Genomic DNA, 23,757 nt, shown 5'->3' with positions numbered 1-23,757 from the left:
CCATCCTCTTCTTGACTCCATTATTCACAAATTTTTTTATTTTTCATTTTTTTTTCAGTCTCTTTTCTTTTCTCTCTTTAGCACACAACTGTAGGAGACAAGATATAAATCATATTTCTGAACACAAAACAAGAAGAGGAGCCAACCAGCCAATTCATCAGAAACCCCCTAGGAGACCACACTTGTTCCCAAAACACTTCCAAAGCTCCAAAATTCCCTAAGGTTAAGGTAATCATGGTTTTCTCACTTAGGGCTAGTGTATGAGCTTCAAAACAAAGAAATGGGGAAAATATAAGCTCAATAGGGGTTATCAAAGGATTAGAACAAGGTAGGCTTATTTGGCTAGAGAGGCTAAAAAACAAAACTGCCTTTATCACTTCCAAACATGCATATCAATCAAGAATTATCAACAAGAGTCAAGCCAAGGCATATGCGCAAGCAATCAAGAGACATATCACACACAAGAAAGAACATCAATTGGCTCAAATCTCACACAGGTAATATGGTCACCATCAATTCAACTCTCAAACATCATAATCATCTTCCAAGCAAAGAAAAGCAAGGAATCCAACAAATCAGAGTATCAATGAAGTGAAAGACACATCTACAACCTAAACAAAGTCCAGAAATCAAGAGAAACATGTGAAACTGTACACAAGATAAAACAAAAACTACCTAGAAAAGCAAAAATTTAACATGTAAAACAAAAACTAACAAAGAAAAATCAGAATCTCCCCCAATAGACCACACTTAAACTACACAGTGTCCTCAATGTGTCATAAGCATAAGATCAGAAATCAGAACAATCAACAGATCATGGACAAGTGCAATAAAAGTAGGAAAAGGAGGAGAAGAGAAACTCCCTGAGTCAGATGGGAGGGTATGTGGGGTGAGCCAAAGACGTCTCCTCCACCACTGCATCCAACAAAGAAGGATTGCTGAGGAAAGGCTTCAGTCTGTGCCTGTTCACCTTGAAGCTTTTAGCTGCAGATGGACCTTGGATCTCTACTGCACCATAAGGATAAACATTAGTCACAACAAAAGGTCCAGTCCACTTTGATCTCAACTTACCACCCATGAGGCCGAGTCTAGAGTTATACAACAAAACCTGTTGGCCAACCTCGAAGTCCTTTCTAACAATGGAGCTATCATGGAACCTCTTGGTCCTTTCCTTGTAGAACTTTGAGTTCTCATAGGCATCCATTCGGATCTCATCCAATTCACTCAATTGCAACTTTCTTTCCTCTCCAGCTTGGTCCATGGAGAAGTTGCAAGTCTTCACAGCCCAGTATGCCCGATGCTCAATCTCAACCGGTAGGTAACATGCCTTTCCGAAGACAACCCGGTAGGGAGACATCCCTATCGGTGCTTTATAGGCTGTCCTGTGGGCCCAAAGAGCATCGTCCAACCTATTACTCCAATCTTTCCTATTGGGCTGGACAATCTTCTCCAAAATCCTCTTAATCTCCCTGTTGGAGATCTCAGCCTGCCCATTTGTTTGGGGGTGGTAAGGTGTAGAAACTCTGTGTGTCACCCCATATTTCTTGAGCAAAGCTTGCATGGATCTGTTGCAAAAATGGGTTCCCTAATCACTAACAATTGCTCTAGGCACTCCAAACCTGCAAAAGAGGTGAGATCTAACAAAATCTACAACAACCCAAGCATCATTAGTCCTGGTGGCTCTAGCTTCCACCCATTTTGAAACATAATCCACAGCAAGGAGGATATAAGAGAAACCAAAAGAAACAGGAAAAGGACCCATGAAATCTATACCCCAGACATCAAACACCTCACAGAACAGCATAGGCTGTTGAGGCATCTCTTGTCTCTGTGAAATTGATCCTCCTGCTCTCTGACAAGGCTCACAGGTGTTGCAAATCCTCTCCACATCTTTAAAGATGGAAGGCCAAAAGAAACCACAGTCAAGCACCCTACGAGCTATTCTCTGTATCCCTAGATGACCACCAGGTGAGGAGGCATGACAAAACTGCAGGACCGAGTCAATCTCATGGTCCGGAATGCATCTCCTAGTAACCTGGTCACTGCACAACTTCCACAGATATGGATCATCCCAAACATAATACTTAGCATCACTCTTAATTTTAGCAATCTAAGCACGTGATGCTGAGGGAGGAAAAACAGAAGCAACCAAATAATTTACAATGTGTGCAAACCAAGGAGTGGGGTGAGAATAAGAAATCATCAACAAACTCTCATCAGGAAAGTCATCCTGGATGGGCAACACATCAACTTCATTCCCAGCTTTCCCAATTCGGTTGAGGTGGTCTGCAACCAAATTCTGTGCTCCACTCCGGTCTTTAATCTGCAAGTCAAACTCCTGGAGCACTAGCATCCACCTGATCAATCTAGGCTTTGACTCAGCCTTTTTCAACAGAAACTTTAGAGCTGCATGGTCAGTATACACAATAACAGGTGATCCAAGCAAATATGACCTAAACTTATCAAGGGCAAAAACAATTGCCAGCAACTCCTTTTCAGTGGTGGTATAATTTGCTTGGGCAACATCCAAAGTGCGTGAAGCATAGTAGATCACTCTCGACAGCTTGTCAATTTTCTGTGTCAAGACAGCCCCCAATGCATAATTAGACGCATCACACATGAGCTCAAATGGGGTTGTCCAATCCGGTGCCTGAATGATAGGGGTAGTGGTCAAAGCTTCCTTCAGGCAATTAAACGTCTGCTTGCATCTGTCATCAAAAGCAAAGTCAATATCCTTCTGCAACAGTCTGGACAAGGGGAGCGCCTTCTTGCTGAAATCTTTGATGAAGCGCCTGTAGAAACCTGCATGTCCAAGGAAAGATCGCACCTCTCGCACGCAAGAGGGGTAAGGCAATTGTGAAATCAAAGATATCTTAGCAGGGTCTACCTCTATTCCCTTTTCAGAAATGATATGCCCTAGAACCAAACCTTGTTCAACCATGAAGTGACATTTCTCAAAATTGAAAACAAGGTTTGTTTCTATGCATCTTTTCAGAACTTTTTCCAGACTGTCTAAACATGCATCAAAAGAGGATCCATACACAGTAAAATCATCCATAAACACCTCTATGCAACTCTCAAGAAAGTCGCTAAAAATGCTAAGCATGCACCGTTGGAAAGTACCAGGGGCGTTGCATAGACCAAAGGGCATCCTCCTATAGGCAAAAGTGCCAAAGGGGCAGGTGAATGTGGTTTTCTCTTGATCCTCAGGCGCAATATTTATTTGAAAGTAACCAGAAAAACCATCAAGAAAACAATAATGAGATTTACCTGCCAGGCGCTCCAGCATCTGATCAATGAATGGCAGGGGGAAATGATCTTTCCTGGTTTCTTGGTTAAGCCTCCTATAGTCAATGCAGACTCTCCAACTGTTCTGCACTCTAGCTGGGATAAGCTCATCCCTCTCATTCTTCACCACAGTGAGGCCAGTTTTCTTGGGCACAACATGGATGGGGCTCACCCACTGACTGTCTGAAATAGGGTAGATGATCCCAGCTTGCAAAAGCTTGGTCACCTCCTTCTTGATGACGTCCATGATCACGGGGTTTTGCCTTCTTTGTGGCTGTCTCACTGGCTTTGCCCCATCTTCCAAAAGAATTCTATGCATGCATGTGGATGGGCTAATACCAAGTATGTCAGCCAAACTCCAACCAATGGCCTTCTTGTGCTTCCTCAGCATACCAAGCAACTTCTCCTCTTGAACAGAATCAAGGGAGGTAGAAATGATCACCGGTTTCTTCTCATCATCCTCCAAGTACACGTACTTGAGGTTATCTGGAAGCTGTTTCAACTCCAGAGTAGGTGCCTGCAAGTCAGATTCATTTGTACTTCCTACAAAATGGTTAGTGCACTCTAACTCCAAGGAATTCAAAGGTAAAGGCGGAACACCTATCTCATCAAGCGCCAAATCCATATCCATGACAATTACATTATCAACATCATCAATATCAAGAACTTCATCAACATCATTCTCACATTCAGATTCAATGCATGTACGCAGAGAAGATAGAAAAGAATGTTCTTTTTCATGCAAAGAATCAAACTCATCAACAGCATATTTATCAATAATGTCATCCAACATGTCAATCTTAAAAACAGAATGGTCCTCAGCTGGGAACTTCATTGCATCAAGAATATTAAAGTGAACCATAATATCAGCAAATTCCATGGATAAAGTTCTAGCATACACATCAATCTTGGTTCGGGCAGTTTTCAAAAAGGGTCTGCCTAAGATTATGGGAACGGATCCATGAGAGAATCCCTCCTCCATTTCCAAAACATAAAAGTCGGCAGGAAAAATCAGCTCACCAACCCTAACCAAGACATCCTCTATGTAACCTGTTGGGTGGGTAACACTCCTGTTTGCCAACTGAATGACCACACCCGTAGGTTGTAAAGGGCCAAGAGACAAGGATTTAAAAATTGAAAGAGGCATGACATTTATGGAAGCACCCAAATCAAGCATGGCATTTTCAAATTTACTATTTCCAATCATATAAGGAATGCAAAACGTACCTGGGTCCTTGCACTTTTCAGGAACGTGCGGGACCGACTTACCAATAAGCGCGGATACATTCCTGCCCATGCTGATTCTTTCATCTCCTTTCATTTTCCTCTTATGCGTGCACAGGTCCTTCAGAAATTTTGCATATCTAGGAATCTGCTTTATGGCATCAAGTAGAGGTATGTTCACCTCTACCTTCCTGAAGGTCTCCAATATTTCTTTGTCCACCTCTTCCATCTTTTTGCTAGGCATCGCCTTTGGAGGGAATGAAAGAGGAATCTGGTGGGGCAAGGTAGGAGATGTGCTGGTGGTGGTAGAAGAAGAAGAACCACCGGAAGTAGAAGGTCCACCTGCCTCAAATGTCTTGCTTGGACCAGCCTGGTCCTCTTTTATGTTGGAAGTAGCAGGGTTAAGTTTAGGAGGTTCAGGTGCCAGAGATGGCATGGTGGGCACAACAATTTGCTTCCCAGATCTGAGGGTGATGGCACTAACATTCTTAGGATTCTGCACAGTCTGGGATGGCAATTTATCAGAATTCTAAGACTGTGCCTGATTCAGCTGTGTAGCCATCTGCCCCATCTGATTCGTCAAGCTCTAGATGGACGCTTTTGTCTCCTGCTGAAATTGCATGTTTTGAATAGTCATCTACTTCACCAAATCCTCCAAGGTAAGCTTAGAAGACGAAGTGGAAGGTTGGGCAGGAATCTCTTGCTGATGTTGTTGTTGTTGCATAGGTGGAGGCACATATCTGTTAGGTGCTCCAGCATTTTAGAAAGGTGGCGCCTGCTGCTGATGTTGTGGCGCATTGTTCCATCTAAGATTGGGGTGATTCCTCCACCCTGGTTTGTACCTGTTGCTGGACAAGTCATGATTTTGCTGTTGTGGCTGCCTGTTGGTGTAGATGTTCGTAGCATAAGCCTGAGGCGCATCAGAGGCAGAAGTGTGATGGACAAATTTATGATCACCAAAATATGATGTCACAAACTTGTTGAACAATCGGCAAGTATGACCGAATCGTTTCAAGTAATAAACTCGGTAAGACCAAGTATCGTTCTCCCAAAGGACTCACGGCCTAGTTTAGTTGTGTGGTTCGTGGATTAGCTAAGACTTAAGAACGAAATATTTGAAGTTTAATATGCAAAACAGAAAATAAACAAGTATGCATGAGGTTTTGATCAATGGCAAAAGCAAAAGACAAGCACTTTCAATGAAATATATATATGAATATGTTGTTGGGGGTCAATTTCATCTTATCCACTCTCATATATTTTAGGAATTCAACATTCAAATCATCATTGTTAATGCCACTCTCTAAATTACCTTGTCAAGAAGGCCTATCCCTAATTACGAGTTCATACGATTCCTAGCATTCCTAATAATTAGTTCTCTTAGCACAGGAGCTTAACGACAACCAATATAATATTGGGAGAGATTCCCCGGATCTAGACTTCCCCGTACGTTCCCGTATCGACAAAATCAATAATCATGCATTGAATGAGTTAAACAAAGCAAGCATTAAGCAAAGAGGAAAAATCCTAACTAATGATGAAAGAAAGAAAAAATCTTAGATTAAGATGCAATCACAAATTCCATATATGAGAGCTTCAAAAGATTACATTGATTGCCCAACAAACATACAAGGTTTAGTTCACCATATTCATGGTGAACCTAGATGAACAATAATGAAAGAATGAAAGATAAAACCCTAGAAAGGTGAAGAGGTAGCCTGAGCATCCAAGATCCTCCTTCAAAGGGGTGGAAGAGAGAGTGTTTGCTTCGTTTCTGCCAAAGATACCAACCCTAAGACATCTAGGTCTTTAAATAGGACATAAAAATAATAGAAAACGGGTCCAGGCCCAAACATATCATAAAATCGCATAAAATTGGCCCAAAACTCGTCTGGTTGACTTTTTTCGTATTCTGGTTGACTGGTTGACTTTTTGGTTGACTGGTTGACTTTTCTGGTTGACTGGTTGACTTTTCTGGTTTCTGGTTGACTTTTTTGATTCCATCTCTCTCCTTCTTCACTTCTTTCACTAAATTCACCTTAAAACCTGCACAAAAACACTGAAATCAAGCATAAACCTGTCCAGCTCTCTTATTTCTGAAAATATGGATAAAAGCATGATTTCAAGCTAGTTTCTAAGTGTAAAGGTTGCTTTTTGTGTCAATTTTAAGCATGAAAATAACAGTTTTTCAAATGTTATCACAACCCCAAACTTAGAACTTTGCTTGTCCTCAAGCAAACAAGATGTAACTCAATCTTCAACCAATTCATATGATGGTTCACTCATTCAAAAATCCTCTTTTTCAAGATAAGTAACAACTTCACTCAAACTTATGACCAAGAGTTCAATCAAGATGTGCACATGCTTTAGTGTTCACAAAGTCATTTAAATTCCAACAAATGCTATATTTCATGAATGATCAATCAATTAAGCATGGATGTTCATGTGCTCATGGAATATTTCCTCACTAGGTAAAGTGTTTCACTCACACACAAGTGTATAAGAGGTAATCACTCATTCACTCTACTATCACAATGTCACATGAATCAACTTTGCCTTTCATTTTACCACAATCAAAAACATTCACAAGCATACATCATCACAAGGACTTTTCAATGGCTTATAATGTGGCTGGGCTAACAAGAAAATTGGTTTTTCTGGATCACAAAATCCTTGAGTTAAGAGAATCATAACAACACAATTATTCTTATTCTTCCCAACTTGTCTTTGCATTTGCATTGAGCTTTGCTTCTTTTTCTTTTTTTTCTTTGCATATTCTTACTTTTTAGCTCTTAGCTCAATGCTTTTCCTTTTTCATGTTTTCCCAACAACCCCAAACTTGAACATTTAACAATACCACACAAGATCTTCTACTTAACTCAAGGTAAAGATTTTCAATCAAGGGTTTTCAGTGTATGTTCAAGGCTAAGGGTTCAAAGGATAGAACACAAAGTGTTCTCTTTTAGTGGGCTAACTTTATGAATTTGGCCAATAAAAAGGGTTCCAACAAACGACCTTGATCACATGATGCAAAACAAGTAATTGATTCAATCATAGAAAACCTGGGCAAAGTCATTCATGCTTTCAAAGTAATAGCATTCAATCATACCAAAAACTCTGGAGCTCAAAACCTCACATATAAGCTCATTCACATTTGACATACACATTCTGCTTAATTTCACAATCACAATCATGATATCCTGCATTTGTTCACAAAGCTTGTAAATCACCTGTATAAGCATTTTAATGTGCACATCTATCTCAACATCAATCAATCACTAATCATCATCAAGCATTACTTATCACACAATCACAGTTAATAGCAAACCATCATAACAAACCAGGTTTCCAATAGAGTACATCAAACCCTAATCTAAAACAAAAAACAAATAAGTTTAGAAAACTTAAACCCCAAAAGCATAAGCATATGATAGCATTCATCCGTAAATGTTATCTCAGCTCCTCAACAATCTGAGTTGTCCTCTGTATCTTCCTCTTCTTGGATCTTATAGTCTTGATTCTTTTTGCCCGATGAGGAGGTCATCCCTGCATCAAACATAATTCACAAAACCAAAAGATACATTGTTAAGTATTAGTAAACCACAATGAAGAAATCAGCCCCTTCAATGATGCTCTCTCCCAACCCCAAACTTAGATGGAAAACTAGTGAGCAAGTGAGTGGAAGGGAGATTTTCTAAAGAGGGATGAGGGAAAAGTTGTAGAGAACCTTTGAAAAGGTATGTAGGAGTGTGTGTGCAGAGAAGAGCCTGAAAATAAAAGCATTTGCGCAGTTTAGGGTATAAAAATACCCTAATGGGCTCGGGTCCCGCTAAGGGGCAACCAAAGCCCAATCTGCGAGAGTACCGCTCAGCGGTAAGTTGCCGCTCAGCGGCACTTTCGTGATGTGCCCTTCTCCTTCTTTTCTTAACCTATGTGCCTCCTAGACATGCCCCTCACTGGTTCCCTGCAATTCAATGTTCATAATACTTATGCAAACCCTATTATGCAACTAAAATGAAACAAACAGAAACATTCAATCAACTGGGTTGCCTCCCAGGTAGCGCTTGTTTAACGTCACGAGCCTGACCCAAAATCCACCAACACCCATCAGTAGGTGTAACAAACTTACCAACACCCATCAGTAGGTGCAAAATTTTCTTACCAACACCCATCAGTAGGTGTTACAAACTGAGTATCCTTCAGTAGATACTTAACCACCTAGCATCCTTCAGTAGATGCTATATCCAACAAAATATTTACAAAAATAATGTCCACAGATTAAAAGTTACAAAACCAAAATCAAAATCAAAAGTTTTTAAATCACTGGGTTGCCTCCCAGCAAGCGCTCTTTTAACGTCATTAGCTTGACCCAATAAAGCTCATGTTCCATCTTCTTTTTCTTCTTTCTACTGAACTTCTTCAGAAATTTGATCAAACCGGGAACCTGTTGCAGTGTCTCAATCATAGGAACTTTAATTTCCAATTTCTTGAAATTTTCCATAAAGCGCTCAAATTCCTTCTTCCTATGATACTTCTTTGGATGAGGAAGACGTTTTTCATATGATTCTTTCTTTTTTTCTCTCGTCCTCTTTTTCTTTTCTCTCACTTTCTTTTTTTCTTTTCTTTTTCTACTCACTTTCTCAATCTTCACACAAATTTTCTCTTCTCTCTCTTTTCTCTCTTCTTTTTCCAACTCAACTTTTTCAACATTTACACTCACTAGCACTTCACACTCTTCCCTGGGGTTAACCTCAGTATTAGCCCCACAATTTCTACTTGGCCTTTCTTCCACCTCTTTGGTGATCTGCCCCATCTGAGTCTCCAAATTTTTTATAGCAGCTTCAGTGCTCTTTTGGGTAGACTCAGTTTTCTGTATGAAATTGTTGAGAGTTTCCTCCATCCTCATGGACCTTTCATTAAGCATAGATAACTGTTGCCATAAGGTGGGTTGCTGCTGCTGCTTATTATATTGACCCGCTTGCCCAGTTTGCCCTTGACCAATGCTTGGGTGTGGTTTCCACCCCTGATTGTAGCTCCCTTGACGATACTGATTGGTCATGTAGTTTACATCCTCTACGGCTTCAACTGGAAAGGCACATTGACCATTGATATGGTCGCCTCCACATAATTCGCACAACTGGGTTTGTACCTGTGCAGCAGTTTTCAACTCTTTTTTTAATTGTGCAAGAGTTTTGGTCAGAGTTTCCAACTGTTGAGTTAGAATTTTGTTTTGAGCTAGCAGGGCATCATGTGTCTGTAATTGGAGAACTCCTTTTTGTTGCATAGGAGCTCCTCTCTCACTGTGCAGCTCATTATCACTAGTAGCCATGTTTTCTATAATCTCTGTTGCTTCCTCTGGAGTTTTCCATTTGATATTGCCTCCTACTGAGGCGTCTAGCATCATCTTGGTTTGTGAACCAAGACCTCCAAGGAAAGTTAAGACTACTTCCTGATCTTCAAAACCATGCGTGGGAGTTTTACGTAACAAGCTTTTGTATCTTTCCCATGCATGACCTAGTGATTCCTCCATGCCTTGCCTGAAAGATGAGATCTCTTGCTTTCCTTTGTTGACCTTGGAAGAATTGAGTGCCCATATAGTTAAATTCTTGATCGAATTGCATCCTGCATGCATTAGGCACAAAACTCTAGAAAATATTTGTTAGCACAAAAAGATAGAGAAGAAGATATAGATTCAGAAGATAAAAGATTCAGAGGTTAAGATAAAATAATATAAAATAAAATAAAATAAAATAAAATCTAATCTAATCAAATCAAATCAAATCAAATAAAATCTAATCTAATCAAATCAAATAAAATCTAATCTAATCAAATAAAATAAAATAAAATCAAATCAAATCAAATCAAATAAGATAAAATAAAAACCGAAAAAATAAAAATAGAAATTCAAAATTAAAGTCAAATATAATCAATAATCACACAAATTAACCAGTTAAACCACGAGTCCCCAGCAACGGCGCCAAAAACTTGATGGACAAATTTATGATCACCAAAATATGATGTCACAAACTTGTTGAACAATCGGCAAGTATGACCGAATCGTTTCAAGTAATAAACTCGGTAAGACCAAGTATCGTTCTCCCAAAGGACTCACGGCCTAGTTTAGTTGTGTGGTTCGTGGATTAGCTAAGACTTAAGAACGAAATATTTGAAGTTTAATATGCAAAACAGAAAATAAACATGTATGCATGAGGTTTTGATCAATGGCAAAAGCAAAAGACAAGCACTTTCAATGAAATATATATATGAATATGTTGTTGGGGGTCAATTTCATCTTATCCACTCTCATATATTTTAGGAATTCAACATTCAAATCATCATTGTTAATGCCACTCTCTAAATTACCTTGTCAAGAAGGCCTATCCCTAATTACGAGTTCATACGATTCCTAGCATTCCTAATAATTAGTTCTCTTAGCACAGGAGCTTAACGACAACCAATATAATATTGGGAGAGATTCCCCGGATCTAGACTTCCCCGTACGTTCCCGTATCGACAAAATCAATAATCATGCATTGAATGAGTTAAACAAAGCAAGCATTAAGCAAAGAGGAAAAACCCTAACTAATGATGAAAGAAAGCAAAAATCTTAGATTAAGATGCAATCACAAATTCCATATATGAGAGCTTCAAAAGATTACATTGATTGCCCAACAAACATACAAGGTTTAGTTCACCATATTCATGGTGAACCTAGATGAACAATAATGAAAGAATGAAAGATAAAACCCTAGAAAGGTGAAGAGGTAGCCTGAGCATCCAAGATCCTCCTTCAAAGGGGTGGAAGAGAGAGTGTTTGCTTCGTTTCTGCCAAAGATACCAACCCTAAGACATCTAGGTCTTTAAATAGGACATAAAAATAATAGAAAACGGGTCCAGGCCCAAACATATCATAAAATCGCATAAAATTGGCCCAAAACTCGTCTGGTTGACTTTTTTCGTATTCTGGTTGACTGGTTGACTTTTTGGTTGACTGGTTGACTTTTCTGGTTGACTGGTTGACTTTTCTGGTTTCTGGTTGACTTTTTTGATTCCATCTCTCTCCTTCTTCACTTCTTTCACTAAATTCACCTTAAAACCTGCACAAAAACACTGAAATCAAGCATAAACCTGTCCAGCTCTCTTATTTCTGAAAATATGGATAAAAGCATGATTTCAAGCTAGTTTCTAAGTGTAAAGGTTGCTTTTTGTGTCAATTTTAAGCATGAAAATAACAGTTTTTCAAATGTTATCACAACCCCAAACTTAGAACTTTGCTTGTCCTCAAGCAAACAAGATGTAACTCAATCTTCAACCAATTCATATGATGGTTCACTCATTCAAAAATCCTCTTTTTCAAGATAAGTAACAACTTCACTCAAACTTATGACCAAGAGTTCAATCAAGATGTGCACATGCTTTAGTGTTCACAAAGTCATTTAAATTCCAACAAATGCTATATTTCATGAATGATCAATCAATTAAGCATGGATGTTCATGTGCTCATGGAATATTTCCTCACTAGGTAAAGTGTTTCACTCACACACAAGTGTATAAGAGGTAATCACTCATTCACTCTACTATCACAATGTCACATGAATCAACTTTGCCTTTCATTTTACCACAATCAAAAACATTCACAAGCATACATCATCACAAGGACTTTTCAATGGCTTATAATGTGGCTGGGCTAACAAGAAAATTGGTTTTTCTGGATCACAAAATCCTTGAGTTAAGAGAATCATAACAACACAATTATTCTTATTCTTCCCAACTTGTCTTTGCATTTGCATTGAGCTTTGCTTCTTTTTCTTTTTTTTCTTTGCATATTCTTACTTTTTAGCTCTTAGCTCAATGCTTTTCCTTTTTCATGTTTTCCCAACAACCCCAAACTTGAACATTTAACAATACCACACAAGATCTTCTACTTAACTCAAGGTAAAGATTTTCAATCAAGGGTTTTCAGTGTATGTTCAAGGCTAAGGGTTCAAAGGATAGAACACAAAGTGTTCTCTTTTAGTGGGCTAACTTTATGAATTTGGCCAATAAAAAGGGTTCCAACAAACGACCTTGATCACATGATGCAAAACAAGTAATTGATTCAATCATAGAAAACCTGGGCAAAGTCATTCATGCTTTCAAAGTAATAGCATTCAATCATACCAAAAACTCTGGAGCTCAAAACCTCACATATAAGCTCATTCACATTTGACATACACATTCTGCTTAATTTCACAATCACAATCATGATATCCTGCATTTGTTCACAAAGCTTGTAAATCACCTGTATAAGCATTTTAATGTGCACATCTATCTCAACATCAATCAATCACTAATCATCATCAAGCATTACTTATCACACAATCACAGTTAATAGCAAACCATCATAACAAACCAGGTTTCCAATAGAGTACATCAAACCCTAATCTAAAACAAAAAACAAATAAGTTTAGAAAACTTAAACCCCAAAAGCATAAGCATATGATAGCATTCATCCGTAAATGTTATCTCAGCTCCTCAACAATCTGAGTTGTCCTCTGTATCTTCCTCTTCTTGGATCTTATAGTCTTGATTCTTTTTGCCCGATGAGGAGGTCATCCCTGCATCAAACATAATTCACAAAACCAAAAGATACATTGTTAAGTATTAGTAAACCACAATGAAGAAATCAGCCCCTTCAATGATGCTCTCTCCCAACCCCAAACTTAGATGGAAAACTAGTGAGCAAGTGAGTGGAAGGGAGATTTTCTAAAGAGGGATGAGGGAAAAGTTGTAGAGAACCTTTGAAAAGGTATGTAGGAGTGTGTGTGCAGAGAAGAGCCTGAAAATAAAAGCATTTGCGCAGTTTAGGGTATAAAAATACCCTAATGGGCTCGGGTCCCGCTAAGGGGCAACCAAAGCCCAATCTGCGAGAGTACCGCTCAGCGGTAAGTTGCCGCTCAGCGGCACTTTCGTGATGTGCCCTTCTCCTTCTTTTCTTAACCTATGTGCCTCCTAGACATGCCCCTCACTGGTTCCCTGCAATTCAATGTTCATAATACTTATGCAAACCCTATTATGCAACTAAAATGAAACAAACAGAAACATTCAATCAACTGGGTTGCCTCCCAGGTAGCGCTTGTTTAACGTCACGAGCCTGACCCAAAATCCACCAACACCCATCAGTAGGTGTAACAAACTTACCAACACCCATCAGTAGGTGCAAAATTTTCTTACCAACACCCATCAGTAGGTGTTACAAACTGAGTATCCTTCAGTAGATACTTAACCACCTAGCATCCTTCAGTAGATGCTATATCCAACAAAATATTTACAAAAATAATGTCCACAGATTAAAAGTTACAAAACCAAAATCAAAATCAAAAGTTTTTAAATCACTGGGTTGCCTCCCAGCAAGCGCTCTTTTAACGTCATTAGCTTGACCCAATAAAGCTCATGTTCCATCTTCTTTTTCTTCTTTCTACTGAACTTCTTCAGAAATTTGATCAAACCGGGAACCTGTTGCAGTGTCTCAATCATAGGAACTTTAATTTCCAATTTCTTGAAATTTTCCATAAAGCGCTCAAATTCCTTCTTCCTATGATACTTCTTTGGATGAGGAAGACGTTTTTCATATGATTCTTTCTTTTTTTCTCTCGTCCTCTTTTTCTTTTCTCTCACTTTCTTTTTTTCTTTTCTTTTTCTACTCACTTTCTCAATCTTCACACAAATTTTCTCTTCTCTCTCTTTTCTCTCTTCTTTTTCCAACTCAACTTTTTCAACATTTACACTCACTAGCACTTCACACTCTTCCCTGGGGTTAACCTCAGTATTAGCCCCACAATTTCTACTTGGCCTTTCTTCCACCTCTTTGGTGATCTGCCCCATCTGAGTCTCCAAATTTTTTATAGCAGCTTCAGTGCTCTTTTGGGTAGACTCAGTTTTCTGTATGAAATTGTTGAGAGTTTCCTCCATCCTCATGGACCTTTCATTAAGCATAGATAACTGTTGCCATAAGGTGGGTTGCTGCTGCTGCTTATTATATTGACCCGCTTGCCCAGTTTGCCCTTGACCAATGCTTGGGTGTGGTTTCCACCCCTGATTGTAGCTCCCTTGACGATACTGATTGGTCATGTAGTTTACATCCTCTACGGCTTCAACTGGAAAGGCACATTGACCATTGATATGGTCGCCTCCACATAATTCGCACAACTGGGTTTGTACCTGTGCAGCAGTTTTCAACTCTTTTTTTAATTGTGCAAGAGTTTTGGTCAGAGTTTCCAACTGTTGAGTTAGAATTTTGTTTTGAGCTAGCAGGGCATCATGTGTCTGTAATTGGAGAACTCCTTTTTGTTGCATAGGAGCTCCTCTCTCACTGTGCAGCTCATTATCACTAGTAGCCATGTTTTCTATAATCTCTGTTGCTTCCTCTGGAGTTTTCCATTTGATATTGCCTCCTACTGAGGCGTCTAGCATCATCTTGGTTTGTGAACCAAGACCTCCAAGGAAAGTTAAGACTACTTCCTGATCTTCAAAACCATGCGTGGGAGTTTTACGTAACAAGCTTTTGTATCTTTCCCATGCATGACCTAGTGATTCCTCCATGCCTTGCCTGAAAGATGAGATCTCTTGCTTTCCTTTGTTGACCTTGGAAGAATTGAGTGCCCATATAGTTAAATTCTTGATCGAATTGCATCCTGCATGCATTAGGCACAAAACTCTAGAAAATATTTGTTAGCACAAAAAGATAGAGAAGAAGATATAGATTCAGAAGATAAAAGATTCAGAGGTTAAGATAAAATAATATAAAATAAAATAAAATAAAATAAAATCTAATCTAATCAAATCAAATCAAATCAAATCAAATCTAATCTAATCAAATCAAATAAAATCTAATCTAATCAAATAAAATAAAATCAAATCAAATCAAATCAAATCAAATAAGATAAAATAAAAACCGAAAAAATAAAAATAGAAATTCAAAATTAAAGTCAAATATAATCAATAATCACACAAATTAACCAGTTAAACCACGAGTCCCCAGCAACGGCGCCAAAAACTTGATGGACAAATTTATGATCACCAAAATATGATGTCACAAACTTGTTGAACAATCGGCAAGTATGACCGAATCGTTTCAAGTAATAAACTCGGTAAGACCAAGTATCGTTCTCCCAAAGGACTCACGGCCTAGTTTAGTTGTGTGGTTCGTGGATTAGCTAAGACTTAAGAACGAAATATTTGAAGTTTAATATGCAAAACAGAAAATAAACATGTATGCATGAGGTTTTGATCAATGGCAAAAGCAAAAGACAAGCACTTTCAATGAAATATATATATGAATATGTTGTTGGGGGTCAATTTCATCTTATCCACTCTCATATATTTTAGGAATTCAACATTCAAATCATCATTGTTAATGCCACTCTCTAAATTACCTTGTCAAGAAGGCCTATCCCTAATTACGAGTTCATACGATTCCTAGCATTCCTAATAATTAGTTCTCTTAGCACAGGAGCTTAACGACAACCAATATAATATTGGGAGAGATTCCCCGGATCTAGACTTCCCCGTACGTTCCCGTATCGACAAAATCAATAATCATGCATTGAATGAGTTAAACAAAGCAAGCATTAAGCAAAGAGGAAAAACCCTAACTAATGATGAAAGAAAGCAAAAATCTTAGATTAAGATGCAATCACAAATTCCATATATGAGAGCTTCAAAAGATTACATTGATTGCCCAACAAACATACAAGGTTTAGTTCACCATATTCATGGTGAACCTAGATGAACAATAATGAAAGAATGAAAGATAAAACCCTAGAAAGGTGAAGAGGTAGCCTGAGCATCCAAGATCCTCCTTCAAAGGGGTGGAAGAGAGAGTGTTTGCTTCGTTTCTGCCAAAGATACCAACCCTAAGACATCTAGGTCTTTAAATAGGACATAAAAATAATAGAAAACGGGTCCAGGCCCAAACATATCATAAAATCGCATAAAATTGGCCCAAAACTCGTCTGGTTGACTTTTTTCGTATTCTGGTTGACTGGTTGACTTTTTGGTTGACTGGTTGACTTTTCTGGTTGACTGGTTGACTTTTCTGGTTTCTGGTTGACTTTTTTGATTCCATCTCTCTCCTTCTTCACTTCTTTCACTAAATTCACCTTAAAACCTGCACAAAAACACTGAAATCAAGCATAAACCTGTCCAGCTCTCTTATTTCTGAAAATATGGATAAAAGCATGATTTCAAGCTAGTTTCTAAGTGTAAAGGTTGCTTTTTGTGTCAATTTTAAGCATGAAAATAACAGTTTTTCAAATGTTATCACAACCCCAAACTTAGAACTTTGCTTGTCCTCAAGCAAACAAGATGTAACTCAATCTTCAACCAATTCATATGATGGTTCACTCATTCAAAAATCCTCTTTTTCAAGATAAGTAACAACTTCACTCAAACTTATGACCAAGAGTTCAATCAAGATGTGCACATGCTTTAGTGTTCACAAAGTCATTTAAATTCCAACAAATGCTATATTTCATGAATGATCAATCAATTAAGCATGGATGTTCATGTGCTCATGGAATATTTCCTCACTAGGTAAAGTGTTTCACTCACACACAAGTGTATAAGAGGTAATCACTCATTCACTCTACTATCACAATGTCACATGAATCAACTTTGCCTTTCATTTTACCACAATCAAAAACATTCACAAGCATGCATCATCACAAGGACTTTTCAATGGCTTATAATGTGGCTGGGCTAACAAGAAAATTGGTTTTTCTGGATCACAAAATCCTTGAGTTAAGAGAATCATAACAACACAATTATTCTTATTCTTCCCAACTTGCCTTTGCATTTGCATAAACCTGTCCAGCTCTCTTATTTCTGAAAATATGGATAAAAGCATGATTTCAAGCTAGTTTCTAAGTGTAAAGGTTGCTTTTTGTGTCAATTTTAAGCATGAAAATAACAGTTTTTTAACTGTTATCAGAGTGCTGCAAAGAAGGACATGCATCTGTATAGTGGTCACTAGAAGGACAAATAGCACATAGTCGTGCAACAGATGCAGATGGAGCTGTAGATCTCTGGTTGGTAGTCAACTGTGTCACCAACTTCGTAAGAGAGTCAATCTTGCCCTCCAACTTGCTTTCAACAACTGATAAAGACTGGGCAACAACATCATGTACGCCCCTCACCACAATGGCATCATTCCTGGTGCTAAACTGCTGGGAGTTGGAGGCCATCTTCTCAATCAATTGCCTAGCCTCAGCAGGTGTGGTGTCTCCAAGAGCTCCACCACTGGCAGCATCAATCATACCCCGATCCATGTTGTTCAAACCCTCATAGAAATACTGGATAAGGAGTTGTTCAGGTATCTGATGGTGGGGGCAGCTAGCACAAAGTGTCTTGAATCTCTCCCAATACTCATACAAGTTCTCTCCACCAAGCTGCCTAATCCCAGTTATGTCTTTTCTGATAGCTGTGGTCCGGGATGCTGGGAAAAATTTATCCAAGAACAGCCTCTTCAAATGATCCCAGCTAGTGACGGATCTAGGCGCCAAACCATACAACCAATCCTTAGCAACATTTTCCAATGAATGAGGGAATGCTTTCAAGAAGGTGTGCTCTTCAGGAACATCATGTGGTTTCATACTGGAACAGACAATGTGGAATTCCTTCAAATGCTTATGAGGACTCTCACCTGGAAGACCATGAAACTTGGGCAACAAATGGATCAGTCCAGTCTTGAGAACAAATGGAACGTCCTCATCAGGATATTGGATGCACAAGCTTTCAATATCGAAATCAGGTGCAGCCATCTCCTTAAAAGTCCTCTCACGAGGTGGAGGTTGTGCCATATTGTTCTCAGTGTGAAAAACAACAGAATCAGAATCAGAATCAAGTGTAGATGCAACAGATGCAGTAGATGCAGTAGATGCAGTATGCACAAAGTACTCAGCAGTGGGATGCACAGTATCTAATGGAACAGACTCAAAAACAGACTCTAAAGATAAATTTCTAGAATGCCTAGCTAACCTATGAAAAGTTCTATCAATCTCCGGATCAAAGGGTGGTATAGGCCCAGGATTACCCTTAGTCATGCACTAAGTCACAACACCCTCAAATCATGAAACGATAGCACAAAAATTTCGAACACACAAAACAACCTAAGCAAACAAATCACACATACTCAAACATACAAGACAAAACAGATACAAACACTCAAACAACACATTAACAACACAAAAGACCTAAAACTGAACCGTTGGCCCCCGGCAACGGTGCCATTTTGATGAGAGGGTCGCACCTCACACAAAAGTTGTTTGCAAATTAATGCAGTATAAACTAGGAAGTGACTTTTAGGTCGTCTCTCAAGGACCAAATGTGGTTCAGTCAATAGGTCAAACACGTAGTGGGGGGGGGGGGTTGTGAAGATTTTGTGAATGCAAGTGAACTTAAATTAAATTGAAAACTAAACGCAACCGAACATAATTGAAGGCATTTAAAGTAAATGGAAACAGTGAACTGAACTATCCTGAAGCAAGGTGTGTGAACTAATTTAAATGCTCTCGAAAAATCTAAAAATTTATCTCACACTATTGAAATCAACACATCAGCAGAATCACAGTTCAGCGATAATAAAATAGTTGGAATGAAACATCAATTCAAAACACAATTAATGAGCACATGCAACTACACTAATTTTTAAATGCAAAAGGGCTTTAACCACTTATGACGGAGTAGACACTTCAGCAAAGTCAATTAACCTATTAAAAATGAAACTATTGAGATAAAAATATAAAATTCTAATTGAAAACATTCACCAACACAAATCATTCACGAAAGTAATACGCGTGCCAAAGCCAATTAAATCACTGCTGCCGCACCACCAATATCAATCAAGCATTTTGATCCAGGACGTGGCAGCTGTATGCTTCACTAAATGCAAAGAAAATGAAACTCCGTGCTCCCCTTTTTGGCTTGACATGACCGTGCATTCCTCCAAGATTAACTCACCCCTCTGTCTCCCTTGCGCATGTTGCTGGAACCGAAACGTGACACCACTTCCCTTCTTGAAATCACCGAGCTTTATCTAAATTGAAAGGTGAATCAGCACCTTTTCCATTCATCAAACCACTCTCCTATTCCCGTGATGAACATTGCACGTGCTTCATTCTCCAAGGCATATGAATAAAATTTCTTCTCTCCAAATTATCACCGTACACCTACCCCATCTAATCACTTCTTCATTCTCTGGAAAAAGACAATTCTCTTTTATTTCAGCAGCCGTGAATCACCATGTCCTCCCACTACCTACTCCCATCAAATCAACGAGCTCCTTGCTTAAATAAAAAAAAAACATTCTCTATTCTTCTATCAATTTGCTGCAGCAACATCATTCCAGCCGAGACACCACTCTTCCTGCCTTGCTCCACGTCACGGACACACCTCACACCATCTAATCACCGTGAATCCACACACTTCTTCAAAAATGATTTCTCCCTTTCCTAAGCGTAGCAGCCCTTTAATCCATATAAAAAAAAATAGAATCTGCTCTCCCTCTCCGTGTGCTTCTAAAAAGAAAATAAATGAGCTCCCTCCAAACATAAATCAAGCATGTGCCTCTGCTGCCATGAATCAGCGCCACACTTCCGCTCCTGCCTCCTATTCCAGCGTTATAAAATAAGCATTGCTTTCTCCAGGAAAATGAAGATGAATCACGTGTGTGCTTTTATTCTCAACGCTGGACATAAGCCCCTGGCCGTCCGTGTGCTTCCTTCCAGCAAAGTAAATTAGCACCTCATCGGTTCACGCGTTCCAGCACGTCATTCCAGCCACCACACTGTGTTTCACTTCTTCCAACTCCACTTTCTGTGCAGCATATTGCTTAACTCCATAAAACAAAACGCAATCACCGCAGCATCTTCTAAAGAAAGAAACACTCCTTCTTCCTACTGGACAACAACCGATAAAATTTTATTCATGAGTAATGTGCACAGCAAAAATGCTGACGCCCCATTCTCTCTGACCGAGTGTTCGAATATTTCTTTTCCTTATACCCAAAGCCAACAAGATGAATATCAATGAATCAGCGGGCACAAAACAAAGCTAAAAATAAATTTGAATCAGAGCTTCATTCTAAAAAAAAAACAAATGTGCCTCTCCATTCTTTCCAGGTAAACAGCGTTCCCAGAAACCAAGAGCATAAGTGGCAAGTGGCGGCTGAAGCCCTTAGCCGTATGTCCTCCCTTTTAATAGGGATGGGGTCCACACAATAAAACCCTAGGGTCCAAGTCACTAACCCCTAATTTTTGGGTCTAATCTAGTTTACCAAAAAGTGACCCAAAATGTAAGAGTTGATTCAAAAATTCTAAACTACTGAATTACAATTTAATACTTCTAAAATGTCTGTATGGAGAGACTTGAATTTAATTGCATTCTTCCTGATGTCCCAAAATGTATCTCCAAAATTTTTCCTGTAATAAAAAAAAATGCACTTAATCAGTTCAGAAAACCCAAATTAGCACAATTACAAATTTCCGACCAAATTAAGCAGAATTCGGAAAACGGGGAAATAACAGACAATTAAACACAATTCCCTGGTTTATTTAAGTGCAATAAACTAAATATAATTCAAGAAATAACGACTCATCAACTGTCATCAGCAAAACCCAGGGACGTTATCTGAAAAACACCTGGTCCAAACCGAGCGGTGATAAAAGTTCTAAACGAACTGTCACTCTCATAAACCAAACCAAGGGGCGTTATGTGAAAAACACCTAGTCCAGCGGTGATAAAAGTTCTAAACGTATTGTCACTCTCGTAAACAAAACCCAGGGGCATTATGTGAAAAACACCTAGTTCAAACCAAGCGGTGATAAAATTTCTAAACGAACTGTCACTCTCGTAAACAAAACCCAAGGGCGTTATGTGAAAGCACCTGGTCCAAACCGAGCGGTGATAAAAGTTCTAAACGAACGGTCACTCTCATAAACAAAACCGAGGGGCGTTATGTGAAAAACACCTGGTCCAAACCGAGCGGTGATAAAAGTTCTAAACGAACTTTCACTTTCGTAAACAAAACCCAGGGGCGTTATGTGAAAAACATATGGTCCAAACCGAGCGGTGATAAAAGTTCTAAACGAACTGTCACCCTCATAAACAAAACCTAGGTACGTTATCCGAAAAAAACCTGGTCCAAACCGAGCGGTGGGGAACGTTCTAAATGAACGCTCACTCTCGTCCAAGCCGAACAGTAAAGCCTGTTCCCTAGGAAGAACTCCTAGGTCAAAGTGAAAGGAAGGAGGTAAGGCTCTCTCAACGCCGAACGGTAAAACCTGTTCACTAGGAAGCACTCCTAGCTCAAAGACCGAGCGGTAAATCCCTCTCAGTAAAGAGGTAAAGTCCTCCCATTAGGAAGTTGTCCAGGAACTCCTAGTGTAAAGCCGAATGGTAAAGCCCATTCACTAGGAAACACTCCTAGCTCAAAGACCGAGCGAAAAATCCTTCTCGGCAAAGCGGTAAAGTCCTCCCATTAGGAAGTTCTATAGGAACACCTAGTGTAAAGCCGAATGGTAAACCCCTTTCACTAGGAAACACTCCTAGCTCAAAGACCGAGTGGAAAATCCCTCTCGGCAAAGAGGTAAAGTCCTCCCATCAGGAAGTTCTCTAGGAACTCCTAGTGTAAAGCCAAACGGTAAAACCCGTTAACTTTGAAGCACTCCTAGCTCAAAGGCCGAGAGGTAAATCCCTCTCGGTTCATGTTGAAGGCTGAGAGGTAAATCCCTCTCGTCAACTAAAAGGGTTGATGCCGAAGAACGAGAGGTAAATCCCCCTCGCCAGAAAGTTGAAAGACCGAGAGGTAAATCCCTCTCGCCAACAAACTGAAGTTAAAACAGTGAAGACAAACCTCTGTGTACTATAAATCAAACGGTAAAATCCGCCCCCTAGGAGGAACTCCTAGGTCAAAGTCAAAGACCGAGAGGTAAATCCCTCTCGGCCGAAAGGTAAATCCCTCTCGGTTCATGTTGAAGACCGAGAGGTAAATCCCTCTCGGTTCATGTTTACATGGAAAGCGAGCTCCTCACTACAAGAAAAACAGCCTCCCTCAAACTCATAAGTCTTATAGTTAACTACAGCTAAAGCCGAACGCTTAACTTGGACTAGGGGAGCATAATGTATCGTACCCTGTGGAGGCCGAATGGTTAACATTCAGCACCATTCGGTCCATCCACTCAGGTCAAAGATTGGGCTGCAATTGGGCCAGCGCATATGCTATTGTTGGGCCAACAATCCAGCAGATGATAAAATAATCAAACAATATCTAATTAAAGATATTGATAAGTAGGTTATATCAGGTACTCTGTTTATATCTTATTCTGCTTATATTTTATTGGGCTTATATCAGCTCAGGATCCATGACGTAAATTATAAATACAAAGCCAGGGCCACAAGCCAGGTATGTTCCACTTACGTTCGACGGACACTTCTAAATACTCAATAGTGATAACAATTCACTAAATATTCAATCAAGAGTCGAGGCTCTAAAAATCACACGCCTAACTTGAGCGTCAAATTATCTTTTGCAAGTACCTGCCCCCCTAGAGCATGAAGGCAACCAATCGGCCAATACCAACGTGACCGACCGGCCCAGACGGAAGTCAACCGAACGACTCCGATAGAAGAAAGGCAAGCAGCTTAGGCGATTCCAAGTTCGGAAGGAAGGAAGACACGTCAACAAAGGTTCGTCTCTTGGTCCCGTAAATTCCTATCGAAAAAATTACCAGTATATTTAAAAGGACAATTGTAATCCCACCATCAACTGCTTCAATTTAATAGTAATATCTTTTTTTTTTCTCTTTCTTCTATAAATTTAGATTAAGAATATTAATATAATTACTATTATATTTAAATAAATAATTTATCCCCATAATTCTATTTAAGTGTTATGATTATTAATTGTAAGAACCTACAAAATAAAGTATTATAGTAGATAGGTGTATTAAAATAATGAGACCCAGTATTTAATTATAACATAATCTTATAATATAAATAGAACTTTCTAAAGTTCATTATTTAAAATACTTCTATCTCTCTAAAACATTATTCTCTTCTCTTTCTCTCACTTCTCTGTACTCTTTCTCACCTTTGGGTCATCTGTTCGACGATCAGGAAGTGTCTAGGCGATCTTGGCGTCGAGAGATACCTTTTCAACCGATCAATTTCTTGATTTGAGCCGGTAAGTTTCGTTCCTCTTTTCTAGGT

At 39.1% G+C, this 23,757-nt stretch overlaps 1 non-coding gene and 1 pseudogene across 1 annotated transcript; one reads left to right on the top strand and one right to left on the bottom strand.

The window, feature by feature from the left end:
• Positions 1-868: 868 nt before the first annotated feature.
• On the bottom strand, positions 869-18,593 carry LOC148203641 (uncharacterized; annotated as a pseudogene).
• Positions 17,866-17,973, top strand: LOC148203642 (small nucleolar RNA R71). The gene has a single exon (XR_015784578.1). It is a non-coding gene; the product is annotated as a small nucleolar RNA R71 (small nucleolar RNA).
• Positions 18,594-23,757: the final 5,164 nt, after the last annotated feature.

Source organism: Vigna umbellata, chromosome 2 (genome assembly GCF_029865625.1).
Source record: "Vigna umbellata cultivar VRB3 chromosome 2, Vumbellata_1.0, whole genome shotgun sequence".
NCBI classification, from domain to species: domain Eukaryota; kingdom Viridiplantae; phylum Streptophyta; class Magnoliopsida; order Fabales; family Fabaceae; genus Vigna; species Vigna umbellata.
This window is presented reverse-complemented; position numbering and strand designations above follow the sequence as displayed.